The sequence below is a fragment of the Mirounga leonina genome, unplaced genomic scaffold (assembly GCF_011800145.1).
Source record: "Mirounga leonina isolate KUSES-001 unplaced genomic scaffold, KU_Mleo_1.0 Mir_93, whole genome shotgun sequence".
Taxonomy (NCBI): domain Eukaryota; kingdom Metazoa; phylum Chordata; class Mammalia; order Carnivora; family Phocidae; genus Mirounga; species Mirounga leonina.
The window spans coordinates 31,624,185-31,642,549 of NW_023270854.1; the positions used below are offsets into that span (position 1 = coordinate 31,624,185).

At 35.8% G+C, this 18,365-nt stretch overlaps 1 long non-coding RNA gene and 1 other non-coding gene across 2 annotated transcripts in view; both read left to right on the forward strand.

Annotated features, from left to right (window-relative positions):
- Window positions 1-18,365, forward strand: part of LOC118004475 — a 162,526-nt gene that overhangs the window by 29,630 nt on the left and 114,531 nt on the right. Inside the window, exons 2-3 of the long non-coding RNA XR_004677590.1 lie at window positions 591-628; window positions 3,205-3,269. This is a non-coding gene — a long non-coding RNA (uncharacterized LOC118004475). The remainder of the gene's footprint in view (window positions 1-590; window positions 629-3,204; window positions 3,270-18,365) is intronic.
- LOC118004833 lies at window positions 8,427-8,533 on the forward strand. The gene has a single exon (XR_004677711.1). It is a non-coding gene; the product is annotated as a U6 spliceosomal RNA (small nuclear RNA).

The window sequence follows — 18,365 nt, forward strand, 5'->3', positions numbered from 1 at the left end:
AAATAGGAATAGTCTGGGCCTTTCTCTAGTGACCTGATGAATGTAAAGGAACATGGGAAGCTACTAGAGAACCTTATAGAGATGTTTGTAAGTGTTTCTAATGTATTAAAAGACTAAACAAACCAAAAGCAATGATGCCATGGAAATGAAGAAGTGTCATTTTCTTGACGGAAATTGTGTCTCCACTGTATCACTCAAACTGAGTTTGTTCCCAGAAACAGATTTTTTTTATAAAAAGTATTTAATTATAATAATCAGATTACCTGATGATGTTTTAAACAACCCATTATTTTTCTAGATTTGACATTTTTTTCTCTTTAAAATATTTCCCATGGAGAAACTAATAAAGAACTGGAAGTTTGACATTCTTCCTCTCCTACTCTTTAGATGTACTAATACTCTGTTTCTCTGGAGCAGAAGCAAGATAGTGAGTCTGGTCCCATAGAGCTACATTCTGGGGCCATACTGAGGGCTCACTGAGGGCTAGTCTATAGGTAGTACCACCTTAGACCAAGTTCATTTTGATACTTTAAAAACACTCTAACACTCTTTTCTCACTTTTACTTTTGTATTTTTCTTTTCTTCTGTAGGTTCAGGGTCATGAACTCCACAGTGGATTCTTTCCATGGTGAGTAAGTTTACACAAACTTCCAGCATGGTGGTAGAAATGCTAGCCTTCATAACTCTGAATTCTAATTTGTATGAAATAATGTTCTAATGTGTTGCCCCTGTAATAATATAAATGCTAATCATTTTTTAAACCACTGAATTCCTTTCTTTAGCAAAGAGTTCTATAGTGAGATTCCAAAGGAATAATAGAAATGCTAATTATTTTGATTAGCACAAAGAGGAAAGTCTATTAAAAGTCCCTGAAAATGCTTCTTTAATTTTATATGTTTTATGGCTTCTTTTAAGACTGACCTCAAGCTATATGCCAGGATTTTATTTTTTATGTAAATGGTTTCACTCAAAATGTCCTCCCAAGTTCTTATTTTTAAATGGTCTCTGTATGAGAAACTGAATCAATATCTCTTGTGTTTTTCAAGTCTCCATAATTGTATTGAATAGATGGAACAGTCAAGTGGAGAAATTGATGAATATTACTTTGGGAGAAAGAGCTGGTATTATTTGAAAATTTGTTTGGTGTATATGTGTGATATGTGATTGTTTAAAATGCTTCAAATGAAAGTTTCATTGAGGTCAGTCTCTTTTCAAGGTATTTAGGATTTTTTAAAAAGAAAATCTAAAGGCTAGGAGTGTATCTATACAGAGATAAATGTTCTGTGTCTAAACAAATCCAAAATAACACACTGTTTTGGTATTTTCAATAAAAAATGAGCTGTTCGATGAAAATATAATTTAACTAGTACTGGGAAGGGGGGATTAAGGAGGAGGGATAATTAATGGTTAATAGAACAGACTCTGGAATCAGATAGCTATGGATTGACTCCTAGCTTCACTACTTTCTAACAGTGTGATTCTGAACAGGCTTTTTTTTTTTTTTAACTTTCTAACTTAGAGTTTTGGTTATCTTATCTGTTGTCAAGATCAGATGGGATAATTCATGCCAAAAAAGAAAAAAGAAAGAAGAAGCACAATATCTGGTACATAGGAAGTGATTAGCATTTGTATTACTATGACTAGTTACTCTATTACTAGTGTTAGCCTGTGATACTACTATTATAGTTTTTATCTCTACTGAAACTGGTAATATAAGCAAAGTTCTTCCAAGGAAGGAGCGGTTTGTCTACGTTTTTATTTCTAATTATCAAGCACTTTTTTCAGTTTTACCAACTTCGGTACAATTCATAAAGTAAAAATTACTGAGTGCCTGCCAGATGTCAGGCTTTGTGACAGGAAGCAAATTTACAAAGACACAGGAGAGGGGGAATGGCCATTTAGACAAACAACACATTTTGAGAAGTGTTGTAATGAAAGTATCTTTGGGGATAAGGAAATGAGAGAAGGATGGCTCTGTCGAGAGTGACAAAAAAGGATTCTGAGGGAAAATTATCTCCAAATTAATTCATGAAAAATGACGATGAAAACTCTTTAAGGTGATAAGAGAGGGAGTGGGAATCCAAGCCGGGGGAACAGTATGTGCAAAAGCCTGGAGGTTTAATAAAGCTGGCCTTGTTGAAAGAGTTTATTATTGTAACTAATAGTTGTTGGATAAAACATGAAGATTAGAAAGCAGTAGCATGTGCAATTGGAGAATTAATCAGGGACCAGTTTATGGAAGGAATCAGAGGTCTTGATGAAAGGCTTGGCTTTACTCAGTAAAAATACAGAGCAAGTAGGTCAGTGGTAACTATGGATGGCCCTATAGGGAATGAGCTGAAAGATGTGTGTAGTGGGCAGTTAGTACTTAAAGTGGAGGAGGAAGAAATTATGAAGCTATGACAAAAACACTGGAAAAAAGACAAAGAGAACAATGATAGAATGATAGAGAAAGATTCAAGAAAAAATTAGAGGATGATATAAACAGGCCATGACAACTGACTTGGCACGAGGGGTATGAGAGCTTAAAAAATGGGGTGGGCATGTCACCGTGGCTCTCAGTCACAATCAGGGGAACAGGAGGAGGGGTAATTTTAACTCCATGTCTGGTGTGAGGGTGCACATGCAGGATCTGAGGGGCTGAGCCTGCCATTTCTTCATGCTTGGTAAGGTTTTGGCTGTAGACTATGAGGCCTAGAGAGGTCTGGACCAGAGATTTAGCCTCAGATATGTTAGAAGTAGATGGAACTGCACTGGGAAAGAATGGAGAGAAAGAAAAAGAATGAAGTTGATAAGGTTAGTATCACTAAAGCCAATAATGTATAGAAACTGAGGCAGCCATGAAAGAGGGTCAACAAAAGTTAAAAAAAAAAAAGGAGTTTCTAGATAAAGGGAGTGGTCAGTGAAGTCCAATTCCAGAAGAAGGTCAGATGAGATTAGGTGTGAAAAATGCCCACTGGAACTGGCAATTACTGTGATCTGGATGAAGACAGTTTTAATAGAAGGACAGTGAGCAAAATCCAGATTGCCACATGTAGTAAATGAATGAAGGGGATTGAGAATGTTGGTAACTCCTGGATTTGAAGTTGCAATTCAGTGTCAGAAGCGGCCCTAACAGAGCTGGCTTCAGCTGAAGCCACGTGCCTGATATAGCAACTGCTCTGCTGAACCTCAATTCACGTATCTTCTTGGTCACCATAACAGGAAATCGTCAATAAGAGCGTGGCTTTGTTGTATCATCTGTTATCAAGGAGGGCAAATGGATGGAGGTAAGTGTTCTGATTTCTAATATCAACCAAATATTTGAGTCCCTGATTACTTAACTATCAGTGGTAAACTTGAAAATGGTTGGTCTGGAAACATTTAGGTCTACAGCCACAATCCCAGCTGGGATGTTTGCATCTGAACGAAGTTTGTCTTTCCAACTTTCTAAACTGTTCTTTTGGCCTAGAAGGGTAAAGTACATTATCTCCTGCTATTTCATTTTTATTAAAACTGTTTGAACTTGGAAATGAGGCCTGATGGTCCCATTTTCAGAAGGCTGAAGGTCACTGGGTGTTTCTGTTCAAAAAGAGAAAACAATGTGTAACCCCTCTGGCACCATAATTGAAAGAAATAGTGTGGTGATTATAGCCCTGCGCTGAGCTGGCGGCTGCTACAAATATTGGAACTGAGTTTGATAGGATCCTGTATTACCTTATAACAGAGTATCATTCCTTACAGTTCCAAGGTCAATGTCTCTTTCTCAAATAACATTTCGGACCTATAATTGTTCATCTACATGCCAGCAATTATGGGGAAATTGATCAGCCAGTAATTAATGCCATGCTATTACACTTTTTAATTTGTAGATTATGCAGCTGCAAGCGTTCTCACATTTTTAATTTGTATATTATACAGCCACAAATGTTTACAATGCCCTTTTTAATCTCCTTACACTATCACTGCCATTATTCACTATAGATTAATGATACCCTGGATGCTGGGGTTTATTTCATTTACCACTCTTACCAGGAGAGCAGTTAACATTACTGTGCTCTGTTACTTAATGTCTTACTGCAGCTGCTGGTGAGCATTGGTTACCCTTTAAAATATTACCAGCCAGTTATTTTTTCTTTATTTTTTTAGCTCTCTTGTCACCAACAGTACAACTCTGTGGTAATATTATACTTTATTTCCAAATTTATTTCAACTGGTTCTGTCAAAGATATTTAAAGAAGTCATTCTAAGTAATACAAATGACCTGAGCCCCTCCTTATCCTCCCTTGTCTGTCTTAGAGCCTATTTGGGGTTAGGTGACCAATACAAATTTTTTTCAGCCAACTCCCATCTTTTCTTGCAAGCCAGTTAAATTATAAAGAAAATTCCAAATAGTACTCAACTCCTTTTCAACTAGCCAGAAATATTCTCAATACTGACTGAGGATAAGTCAATGGTTTAAGATGCTGCAGCTCACTGTGGCCGGGGTGATTGTGGAACATACATCTCCTCTGGTTTTCCTCAAGGTGAGCCAAAGTTTCAAGGGGAGGGCTGTATCGGTCTCCTTGATAAGACATAGTGACAGCTTTAACACTGGCGCTACTCTAAGCCTCCAGGATGCACAACATTCACATCACAGCAGAATTCTATAAAACAGATCATGTGTACAATATTGTAGTAGTTACTGGGCAGGATGCACAGAAGTAAAAGATATTATGTCTATCATCAAAGCATTTATATTCTTCTTAGTAATAGATGTAAAGTAAGTATGTAAAAAATTAATAATAAGCTCTACATAACTAAACTACAAGAATGAAATGATTATATGAGAGCACAATGAACGGGGTGTCCCAATACATGTGATAAATGGACAAAAGAGCTTTATAACCAATTAGAGGAATGGCTTTTCAGAGGGAGGAGAGTGTGAACCCTGGAGGGATGACTTGAGCTGAACTCTGAAGAAGGAGGCAATTTGAACAGGCTGAGAGTAGAGAAGCACTTTCCCTGGACAGAATACAAAATGAACAGACACTTCAAGTGATCAGTGTTTGTCATATATTCGAGGGGCAGTAAAGAGATAAATACGACTCAGAACGTTCTTGGTGAAGGATAGTAAGACTTGAAGTTGGACGTTCTTCCTGTTACAATGGATCTAGAACACCAACATAAGGGCTTTTGACTTCATTCTGTTCAGAGAGAGTTTCTGTGGGGCATTTTTGATTGGCTTTGGTTTGTTTTGTTTTTGCTTTTTTTGTGGTTAATTTTGTTGTTGTTGTTGTTACGGGGGTACCATTATTGAAGAAATATTTTGAAGAAAATAAAATGGTAGGGGCTGACATCAAGATCACTTAGGAGGCTGATGAGTTAATTAGGTGTGAGATGCTAAAAATATGAACTCTGATGGTTACATACACAGCATTCCTAGACACCTGGGGTGTTTCTCTTGTCTCCTTCCTAACACCTCTGTTCTCTGCTTAACTCTACAAATTCTATCTACTTTGAAATGTTCAGAACTTGAATCTGGCATCACTTTTTAATCACTAAGAGATTTACTGCTTTTATGTTTTAACATAATATTACACACGTAGATGTCTTATTTCCTAAAATAAAGTATTATAATCATCATAATAATTATGGGTCAGAAATTGTACTAAACATTTTATACACATTATTTTGTTTTATTTCATTCCTACGATCACCTCAGGGGTAGGTGCTTTTATTTAATTTCTATTAAGAAATTAACTGAGACTTAATAATTATCACAGTAACATAACGGCAGAGTCATAATTTAACCCCAGTCTACCAGTTGTATTCTCTTTTTTGAATTTGTTCTTTCATTTATTCATTCATTCACTAATATTTATTAAGTTCTCCTTAATACCTGACATGATCTTGTGCTAAGAATACTTTAGTGAACAATAATAGATGAGATCCCTGTTCCTTGGTGATACGGCTGAGCAGAAAGTAAGTATAACCTATATGTTGAACAAGTCCTACTCTCATAGAATGTAACTGGAAAGCATATTAACTATTTGCATTTCTTTGTGTCCCTTTAAATATAGTCTTTTACTCTTGAATGAAATGTAGGTAAATTTCCATGATTTGGGGGTGGTTTCTACATAATAAAATCCCCCTTATAGATAATTTTTTAGGTTTTTTTCCCCAACTTTATTGAGGAATAATTGACAAATGTAATTGTATTTATTTACAGTGTACAACATGATATTTTGATATGCATATGCATTGTAGAATGATTACCAAGATAAAGATAATTAACACATTCATCATTTTACATAATTAACTCTTTTGTGTGTGTGTGGTGAGACTACTTAAGGTCTACTCACAGCAAATTTCACATATACAATACTGTATCCCTAGCCATCATGCTATATTCATCTTATAACTGAAACTATACCCTTTGACCTATATCTCCCCATTCCCCCTACCCTCCAAGCTGGTGGGAAGCACCATTCTGTTCTCTGGTTCTATGAAATCGGCTTTATTATTATAAATTTTTATAAAATATTCTACATATAAGTAATGCCATGCTGTGTTTGCCTCTCTCTGTCTGGCTTACTTAACTTATCATAATGCCCTCCAGTTTCATCCATGTTGTTGCAAAGGGCAGGATTTTCTTCTTTTTTATGGCTGAATAACATTCCTGTGTGTGTGTGTGTATCTCACATTTTTTAATCCATTTAATCATGGGAGGCCATTTAGAATATTTCTGTATCTCAGACATCATGAATAAGGCTGCAATAGATATGGGAGTACAAATATCTCTTCAGGACATTAATTTTTGTTTCTTTCCAATATATATTCAGAAGTCAGACAAGGACACTACAAGAAAATAAAATTGTAGGCCAATATCCTTAATGAACATAGATACTAGCAGACTAAATTCAAGAGTACATTAAAAAGATCATACACTATGATCAAGTGGGATTTATCCCTGGGATGCAAGGCTGATTCAATATACACAAATCAATAGATGTGATATACCACATTAGTAGAATGAAGAATAAAAATTATATGATCATTTCAATAGATATAGGAAAAGCATTGGAAAAATCAACTTCTTTTCATGATAAAAACTCTCAACAACATATAGGAGGATTGTACTTCAATGTAATAAAAACCATTTATGACAAGCCCACAGCTAACATCAGACTCAGTGGTGCAAAGTTATAAGCCTTTCCTCTAAGTTCAGGAACAAGACAAAGATGCCACTCTTGCCACTTTTATTCAATACAGTACTGGATGTCCTAGCCAGAAGAACTAGGTGAGAAAAAAAAGGCATGCAAATCAGAAAGGAAGAACTAAAATTATACCTGTTTGAACATGACATGACTATATATATATGTATATGTATATTTTCAAACCTTATGATAATTAGTAAGTCCAAATACAGTAAGAATCAAAAGCTACATTTTATTCAATATTATGGTTACCCCTCTTTACTAACCCAGCAGGCTGCAGGCCAAGTCCTTCACAGTGGAGGAAGAGTAGCATCTGTACTACTGCTGGTGTCTGCATGACCCTGGCTTGTAAATAGCTTTTTCTTCTTACAGTTTGTTAACTTTGACTTATGCTGATCCTTCCAGGATCAGAGCTAGGAAGGGAGAAGCAGAATGGTGAGTGGAGTCCTTGTCTGAGTAATCATGTGACATAGTTCATTCTATCTTGGTTGGGCAGGTTGGTAAAATTGACTCTTGCTCAAGTGGACTCTTGGGAGACCTGTTTTTCCCTTTATGTGGTTAAATTCTCTTACATCTGGTTGTTCAAAGCATCTTCCTTAGCCTGTGGCCATTCACAAGGGCCTTTTGGTTCTTGCTGCTAAGTTCTTTTGCCTTTTCTCATAGAACTTTTGGGTGGGATTTAAGGGAACACCAAGTGGCCTAAAGGAAGTACTTATCATGCATCCTTTTCCTCTGCAAAGTCTAGGAGCACAGATTGCCCAAGGCTGCCAACCACCTTTCCTTCCTTTCACTTCACTGTGAGAATAGATAACCAGCCTATCTCTCACACTTGAGATTCTCTCAGACATAAATCCAATGTCCCACACACTGCAGGGGACACATAGTAACTCTCAAAGAGAATTCTGTGGGGTCCTCTGCCAGAGGATAAGAAAAACATGACTGTCCTTACCTAATAAAAGGGGTGAGACCCAGAACACATCAGCCTCCTCCACATTCAAACTTTCTATCACACAGCCCTTTTCTAGGCCTCTCAATCTTATTTTATACACTGGAGCTGAAATAATCTCCCAGGGTACAAACTAATTTTTTCTAACCTCCTATTACTAGTGCTGTATATAGTCTTGCACCCCATTTTAGGATATCTTGTTTTTTGTCTTAGGAACTCAGTTCCAGTCTAATACCATGATTGATACATAATCAAAGAAACAAGATGAAGTAGTAGTAAGCACTATTAAGAAAACAAGAACTGTGCTCGTTTTGGCAGCACATACGCTAAAATTGGAATGATACAGAGAAGATTAGCATGGCCCCTGTGCAAGGATGACATGCAAATTCATGAAGCTTTCCATATTTTTGGGAAAAAAAAAGAGAGAGAGGCAAACTAAGAATCAGACTCCTAACTGTAGAGAGAACAAACTGATGGTTACCAGAAGGGAGGTGAGTGGGAGGATGGGTTAAATAGATGATGGGGATTAAGGAGTTCATTTGTCTTGAGGAGCACCAGGTGTCATATGGAAGTGTTGAATTAGTGTATTGTGCACCTGAAACTAATATTACACTGTATGTTAACTGACTGGAATTTAAATAAAAACTTAAAAAAAAAGAAAACAAGAACCTATTGTAGAAGAAAGGGATGAGGAGGACAGCATTAGATGGCATAATCGGGGGAACATTTCTGAAGGCATAGTATTTAGTAGGGACCTGATTGACAAGGAGAAAGCCATGCAAAGATCAGGAGTAGATACATTCCAAGCAGAGAGATAGAGGATTGAATCCAAAGAGGACTCAAGTATTTTCTACATTAATAGTTCATTATATACAGTGTTTGCAATATTTTCAAAAACAAATACATAAAATAAAATTAGTCCAGAAAACTTGATGACATGATTCCAAATGGAATTTGAGAACAGATTAATCGTTAATGCTGGTAATTTAGGTAAAGTAAATACAACAAAATTTGGGAATGGATTAATTTCAGGAAATGTTATAGGTTCATTTCCTCTATGTCCAAGGAGACCACTCTGGTAACAGTTTTATTGCCACTGGAGGGGAAAAAGGCTTAAGATGAACCTGAAGCATTTGGCCCAGAACCAATAGCACAATGGGCTCACCCTTGGCATCCTTCCCTTTTCCAACCATATTTGTTCTTATACTTCAAGTTAAGGTGAACATCAAGATCAGTTTTCAAACTTAATCAATGAATAAAAGAAAAAATATATCATATATGTAATATCTATGGGATTTTATTTATGATGAGAGGCATGGCAACAGATATAGGAATCTAAAGAAAGGGATTATAGGTAGAACATACACAGTTTTTAGGGTCACATGGAAGCTTCATACATCTCTCTACCTCTTCTATTTTGTACTTAACCAGCCTCATGAGCTCTGATGAAGTGTGGCCTCCAGCAGTTACTCTCAGTGTGCTCAGCAATATAGAGTTCCCTGTAAAATATTCTACTGTTGATCTACTGAAGGAGCAAGATCTAATTAACATTAACTGCTAGGAAATATTCTGGAACTTATTTTTAAATTTATTCTTAACTACTTTATCCAAGAGTGGTTGAAGAAATAACAATTCTTTAAGGATATCCCTGCAATGGTAACAAAATTCTATTCCATTGCCAAAATGTCCCTCTCTTAAGGACTTAAACTTCTAAATCAAGAAGATAAGATTTGTATAGAATATATTATTTAATTTAAGCATACTAAACCTGAAGTTTAATTCTTGAGCACCAAAAAGCTCAAAATTATGATTGTGAGGAAAAAGGCAGAAGTTGCCCTAACCACCCAGATTTTCATCTCAAAAACTATATCCCATTAAAAACTATAGAAAAATGGCTTATATATACTTTCTATTGATCTATAATTTTCCTTTCAAAGGAACAATCAATGCTTATTCTCTCAATTAAATCTTGACCCAGGAAATATTGAGAACACAAAAGAAAGATTGTAAAATTAAATGACTAAGTAGTCGATCTAACTCCTGCTGAAATAGTCACTTACAGGTGTGTCTTAAGTGTCTTAGAAATCACCAAAAGTCCCAAATCAACATGGAAAAACAGAGCTAAGAACTCAGAGTTAATATAAACTGTTGAGTGTTATAAAGAAGGGTTTCTATGGTTTGAAAGAGAAGAGCTACTTCAAGTAAGATGGTAGAAGACCAGCAATTGATTTTGAAATTTAGGTCTTACAAAGATAAAGAAGCATAGCATATTTAGTCAGCCCTGCATTCCAGAGATTTGAGTAAGAGTAGCTGGAGTGCAGGGTAGAGGGCTCTGATAGACCCTGACACTCACTAGTCTCCTTGAGTAAAACAAAGTAGGCATGCATTTCAATCTAGAGTGTTCTTGGTGTCTCTGGTGCCCAGCCATGAGCTGGAAAAAGAAATGTTTTTTGTCTTATCACATTCTTAGAAATTTTCTGTCAATGGGGAGCCTCAACAAGGGGCTTCAAATATTCGAAGAAGCATTGGCAGGGTTTCTCCAAGACATGCCAAGGGAGAGAAACACTGATAATGTTCTCAGTAATTTCTCAGCTTGATAAATTTCTTCTCTAAGAAACTCATCCAAGAATGGTGCAAGAGCCTGGAGAGTAATTAAATCTTCATACATTCATGATAAAATCAAGCAAACAAACAAACAAATAAAATCTAATAAATAAAATAAAATAAGGAAGGAAGGAAAGAAGAAAGGAAGGAAAATACGTTTGTTTTTTCATGATATAAAATCTATTAGAATCATAAATTTGTCTTTTGTTCTGAGATGATTTTTTTAAGTTTTCAGTGTTAAAATACCATTTATTTTATGAAAAAGGAGCTATAACACCAGTAAGTTGAGAAGTGCCTTTGACTTACAAAGCACTTCCAATATTTTTTTCAAAATATTTTCACACATATCCTCAAGAACAGTACTTCATGAGATAATGAAGGGAGAATTTTTTTTCCTCTTTTTTTCTAAATAGAGTTATAAGGAAGATTTCATGGAGAATATAAGTGTATTTGTTTGTTTTATTGATTGATTGTTTTTTAAACTAGATCCTAAAGAATAGGAAGCAGATAACTAAAAGTGAAGAAGAATATTCTAGGCAGCAGTAACCTAATGAGTGAAGGTGGAAAAGGGCTTTGCATGTTTGGGAGAAAATCAGTATTCTAGCTTGTTTCTAACAAAGGAAAGAAATGGGAAATAAAATGGAACAATTAGACAATATCAAATTATGGATCACCTTGAATGTCAGGACAAGGATTTTGAACTTTATTTCATTAAAAGTATAAATAATTGATGGCAGTTCTAAAATGCAAACCTACTGAAAGCAAACCTAGCAAAGGAGAAGAAAAGGAGCTTCCTTCTTCTTTCCTTTCCTTTCTTTACATAAAGGCATCTAATGTCACACAAATATGATGACGTTTGGCTCAGCCAATTGAACTCTGAACCTTGCTTGGAAAGGCAGTTCTGTATATTTAAACTTAAGGTATGAACTGAGTTGATTTCTAGAAGTTTCCCAACAACAAAGAAAGTGCCAAATAGGATGAGCATAAAAAGTTCTTAGGGACCACTATACTGGCTCTGAAAATAAGGCCATCTCATGAAGCATCTCAGTCCCTTTCAGAACTAACCCACTGTGGAATTAAGTCATATAAATTGTACCCCCAAAATTGCATTCAGCTCAGGACATCCCCTTATTAACACCACCCTCTTCTACTTTCACTGTCCATCATCTCTATCAAACTGATCCAAGATTTATGACTCTAAACTTTGCTGCCTCTTTCTTGTGACATCAAAAGGAAATTAGTCTCAGTGATGCCAGATTTGGGGAACCTCATTCAGTCCATCTTTGGAATCACACCAGGATGCCATTTTGTCACTAAAATCAGTTTATGGAGAAATGTTTTTTACCCACTCATCTTTCAGCTTCTCAGGTTTAAACATGTGAGGTTTTCAATTATGATTCATACCAGGAGTGGGGATTTTTGGAACATCCCCAGGCCCCTTAAATTGGTTTCCTTCTCACCCTCTCCCATCACCTCCTTTCCTATTGAGATTAAGGAATGTATAAAATACAACCTGTTACTGCCAGGAGGGATTACTACTATATATTATCACTCACAGCTCATTAACCTCGAAGCCCTGCTAACTAAGAAAATCCTCTCTAATGAGGTTTCCCTTGACTGCACTAAAGAACAAAAGGTCTAAAAGTTTTCCCTATTACCAGTCTTCCTCAAATTATTGCACTGTAATTAAAATGTAACTTTGAGGCCAAAGAAGAAAGAAAGGTTTAAATTTGGTTTAAACTCTAAAAAAGACCTTGAAAAGCACTTCTGTTTTGTCCTTTGGTAGTAACTAAACCATAGGAAACCACTCAGGTTGGGGAAGATGATTTTTTTCAGTATACCTGGATAGTACCTATTCACTAAGAGAGGTGGGTGTGGATCCATATAATTCAGATGGAAATACTTTTTTGTAATGTAGAAGGTGAAAAGAAATTTGTCACCTCAGTGTTCCAAAAAGTCTCCTTCTTTTGGTAAAATAATCCCCTAGATAATAGTACAAGTCTACTTTCCTTGGCTGAGAGGGACCTAGAAACTAGAATTGGGACTAGTAAATTGATGGGTCCTAATGTATTTTTTATTAAGAACCCTAGAGTCAGAATTATTTGTATGGTTGTATCACCAGAATCTTAAGGAGTAAAGATGTAGATAAAACAAACAGAAGGAGCTGTGCTCCCAGGAGAAATTTATAATCTGGTGAAGTAGCTAGAATTAAGTATCCTCACCTCTGAGCTTTGAGTTTTTAAATGCCCAAAATGCAAATAATAATTACCTCTTTTAGCTTCCTTGGAAACCTGATTTATGTGTGTAGCATATCCTCAGAGGAGCAGTCTAAAGAGCTAGGGACTCTTAGTCTGGAAAATGAAGGCTGAAAGGAGAATATAACTGCTGCTTCTAAAATGGTGAAGGGACTGGCTTGAGGGAATACAACCTTGACCACTGAATCCTGGAAGACTAATTAACAAGCTGAGGCTCTCTTGAAATTTAATTTAAATTTAGAACATTAAAGATAAGTCTTACTTCACAAAGGAAGAGTAAACACACGGCACTCATTAAGCAAAAAATCATTGCAATTTAAGAAGAGAGAGAACTTCCCAATTTGAATTATACTTTTATAATAAAGTTCTAAAGGGTACTAAAATATTTAGGACACATTCCTGATATTAGCATTCAGGTCAAGAGGAAAAACCTATGGACCATCCAATAGTGCAGCAAGAAAATTCTGCGTTATAAATAACACTGGATATATTCATGGTATTGCAATTCATGTCCTCCTTGGACCTGTTAAAGTAATACAAGAGGAGATGTGTTCACTGGGTGCCCATGAGGGGAACAGGTAAAAAAATCAAATGGGTGTTAGACATGCTAAACAGTAATCACTAACACTACTATCTTCATACACAGGGGTTCTTTAATTAAAACTTTTTTTTCAAAGTACAAATAGGTAATGAAAGTTGAAACACATATATACCTATTGTCAAAGAGCTCATAATTTGTTGCATTTTGTGAAATACAAATGGTTTGTGAATCCAAAAAACATCCATTCTAGCATTAGTGTCAACACTGGTTTATATTAATATGAGAAACTAATTTGTCCACACCGGGCTAAAATGTCTTCATGCTATATTGGAGATTATAATACACATTTTCCTATATCACCAGATAGTTTTAAAAAGTAAATATAATAAACACCGTGGAAGTGCTTTGAAAAGTAAAAGACACTCCACAAACACTATACAAATGGAAAGTATGTTTGTTAGTAACATTATGATCATAATGCATAAATTTCCCTTTGCCTTATTTATGCACATATTTCATTAGAAGACAAAACCAAACTAAACTACAATTACTACAAGCACAAAGACTTTGTGTGCCATTCCTATACTTTGGACAACTTAAGCAGATGCTTATGGCAACTTTGGTCTTGGAATTCTAGGAACCATGGAGTTACTAGCTAGAATACCTGAAGACTACCATGCGTAAAGGGGTTTTTGAAGAGAATACAACTCTCTCGTTAGAATGGAGAGAATAACTTGTTAGCTGCCACTTGCCATTGAAGCCTAGGTACATGCTGTGAGTACAAAGGATTAGAAGGGTGAGGCTTCTCTATCAGGAATGTCAAGTGCCTTCACCAAGCCCAAGACTATATGAGGTACCTTGAGTAAATCATAGTTCCTGCCTTATAGCTGCTTTTAATTTCCTGCAGAAACAATCAACCACCAAAAAAAGTAAGTATAATCCATTATAAGAATGTGTACAATTGAGTACTCATCTTTGTAGGACAAAGTTTAAAAGCAGAGAGAGCTAGTGACTTTCAAATATTTATATTTCTCACTCCATATTTTTCTTTCCCTAATGAGCTGTGGCAGGAGGCAGATGCTCAGCTGGAGATATTTCCCAGTGCCCTTGTATCCGGGGGTAACCGTGTGGTTAGGAGTGGAATGGAGGTATATCCTCTTCCCTATTTCTCACACCAGCCACTGACTGGCATTCAGATAGGACTCACAAGTCAATAGGGGAAGAAGGTGGAACAAGAGGTACAAGAATACTGTGTCTGTGGGTCACAACCCAGGGGAGAGCTGCCTGCAGACAAGGAATACCTACATCAATCCCCTACCTAAGTAAGAGGTTAGTCTTTTATTTTGTTAAACTAGCGTATGTGAGGATTTGCTTGTATAGTAGCTAGAGTCCCTTAACTAATACACTGATCATTAAACACAAAATAGATTGGAAATAATTGTTCATCAGATAGAATTTCCAAAAGAAATTATTCCAAAGAGGAGATTTTCACAGAGCAATAAATTATGAGATGATATACAAAAAATGATCATTTGAAAGAACTGTTTCTTTCATAAAATGAAGGTATAGCTAGCTGCAGGGATTATCATAATTCAGGCAGTAAGTAAGAAACTGAGGTCAATCCAGAATTTATTTATTTTAACAATTTTCTGAGTAGGGTGTAAAGTAGAAATTTCTCAGCATAATGGCTACTGTTTTAAGTACTGGCAAAACCACCCTCCCAAGTTTGACTCCTGTCCCTCTGAAAGGCTCTCTGAGTACTGGAGATAGGTATAAAATAATTGCTGAATGAATAATTTAAGACATGATCCAATGTAGAAAACACATATGTTATAGGTCCTACCCTTAAAAAACATAAGAAAAGACAAAGAAATAAAGCACAAAATCTGACTTAAACATATAATTTTTGGGGGGAGGGAGATGAGGAGGTGTTTATTATTTTAGAAACAGTTTTCCCAGGACAAAGAGGAATAATGCTGAAAGGGAATGATAATGGTGGGTTTGAGCCCTTTAATGTAAAACCCAAGAAGCACATCACGTCTGCCCATATCTCACACGGCCAGCTCCACGCTAGTACTGACACTTAAGGAGTCCTTGAGGGTTCCAAAGAGCTTTGTCATTTCTTGATCATATTTAGGCCCAGGAATGATGTCTAGATTAATAAATAAATTATAGATTAAAAAACATATTGGAGATATGCATGTATAATTTGTTTATATATTTTATGTATATACATACATATACATATATGCTGCATTTAATTTTTTTTTTCAGTTTTAATACTTTTTCCTGGCATTTTTCATCAATACCTAAATTGAGGTCATACTCTTTGTTGATTTAAGTGTGTAAGAACACACACACACACACAAATGCACACACACATTATTAATTGAGCATGTTGAGTCTCCAGAAAGCAAGTATAACTTGGCATCACATGTTGAGTTTCTTACTAGTTGGGACAAATTGCTGTTATTTTTCTCTGTGTTAAATATTTGCTCAGTGGCACAAAAAGATGTGAAAGCAAATGCTGGGGAAAACAACAAAGTCTTCCTTGGCACTCCTCTGTGATTTTATATAATCACCCAGGGAGGGGGCAGATATTTCAGCCTTTATCTGCAACAATGCTGGGTTAATCTCAGGAGAACAAATCATATGTGGGAATCTCAAATTCACCCAGGCTAGCATGCTGCATATAGTTTGATTCTTTCCGTGTCCTGGAAAGTGGTACTTACACTTAGGGGAAATGCAATATTCTCAGATAAAATGATGATGATGCTGTTTTAGCTATACATATGTGCACACACGTACACACACACACACAATTATAGTCCATTTTCTTTCTATATATTTTTCCATTAACGAGTAGGAGAAACCATAAACATTTGTGAAAGAGGCAATTGCTCATAGGATGTGAGTACCTTAAAATATAATTTCACCTTCACCTTCACTTTATAGACATATGGTGCATTCTTTTCTATACACCTTAAGCCTTTATTAGTGTTGGTATCTTCTAAAAATGGCAATAATATAGACATCTGTCTCCCCTTATCAGTCTACCTCACAGCATTGTTGTAACTTTGAAATGAGATATAACAGGTATAAACTCTTCTCAGTTTTACTCATAGAACCAAGATATATGACTGATAATACTCTTGCTCAAGCAGAAAATATGGACTGCAACAAATCAAGATTTAAAAGTTCAGTTATAGGTTTTATGGAAGTTAAGCCATGCAAATGTATGTGAAAGAAATAAAATTATTTAATGAATAAGATATCTCAAAACTTAATGACTTGAAACAACACACACGTATCATTTCTGTTATGGTGAGCAAAGAGTGGCAGGAAGATATTAGCTGAATCCTCTGCTTCAGGGTCTCTGGCAATACTGTAGTCAAAGGTTGGGTTCTCATCTGCAGATCACCTGCAGAAGGACCCACTTCCAAGCTTACTGACCTGGCTTTTAAGAAGATTCAATTCTTTGCAGACTGTTGGACTGAGGGCCTCATTTAATTCCTAGCCATTGGCTAGAGGCTGACCTCAGTACGTTGCTCTGTGGGCCTCTAAAACATGACAGTTTGTTTCATCAAAGCTAGCAAGAGAGCAAGTCTACCAGCAAAATGAAAGTCACGGTCTTATATAAATGAATCACCAAAGTGACGACATATTACTTTTACCATGTTCTACTCATTAGAAACAAGGCATCATATCTAGCCCATACTCAAGGGGAAGAGAATTGCATTGGACATTAATATCTAGCGTCAGGGATTATTTGAAGCCATGCCAGAAGCTGTCTGCTACAAATATCATAATGATAAAATATCACAATCTTAATAACATGTTTTTCTTTTCAAAATTAATTTGTTGCTGAAATTAAGCAAATGCAATGTTATATTTACCTTCTCACAAATATAAATTTGGAAATACAGGTTTTTTCCCTACAAATTCTGAACTCATATATTCTATACATAAAATTAAATCGGCAAATCATTATACTGCATTTACTGGCAAAAAGCCATAGTGCTAGATGCTACAGGGAAGACTAGACACATAAAACAGTGTCCTCACCCTCAATCAGGTTATAATTGAGAAATGAATTGAATTTTTATGTATTTCTTAAAGTTAAATAATACTATAAGATGTTTATAATTCCTGAGGCTCTATGAAGTAAGTGGAACTAAAGAGTAACAGAGATATTAAATGCTGTTATTTCAGGGGTGGAATAATAGGGTAGAATAGTCCATGAAAATCCTTGGAAGGGAGGGATTATAAAACTAGATTATTAAGACTATGTAGTATTTTAAAACAAGAAAAGAATAGAGACTCCCAGATAAAATATAAGATGTAAAGAAAAGCAGCCAGGCTAAAAATGTGCACAGTGCCCTGGGGAAACAGTGAAAGGGTCATTTGACTGTATCAGAAAGTATAGACAATGGGATAGTAGGGAGGGAGAGAAAGCACAAGTTTAGATTGTGGAATATTTAAGAATAAAACTATAGAATTTATTCTTAATTCTTCCAACATTATCGAATTAGTAAAGGCCTTTGAGATATGAGAAGACAACATAAATTTTAGGTAGCTTGAATGGATAGGATGAACCCTTATTTGCATCAGAGTAAAGAAGGTTTACCTGTAAGTAGAGGCCTAACATAGTGTTAAGAAAGATGCCTTTTGGTGTCAGGTTGACTTGAGATCAGGAAGTTGCTCTGCCATTTAGTGGTTGTATGATCCTAGAAAGATATGTAATCTTTATAAGGCCTTGCTTTTTTCATCTACAAAGTGGAAGACAATAGTAGTATCTACCTTGATGAATTGTATATTAAACAAAAAGATTTTACAATCTC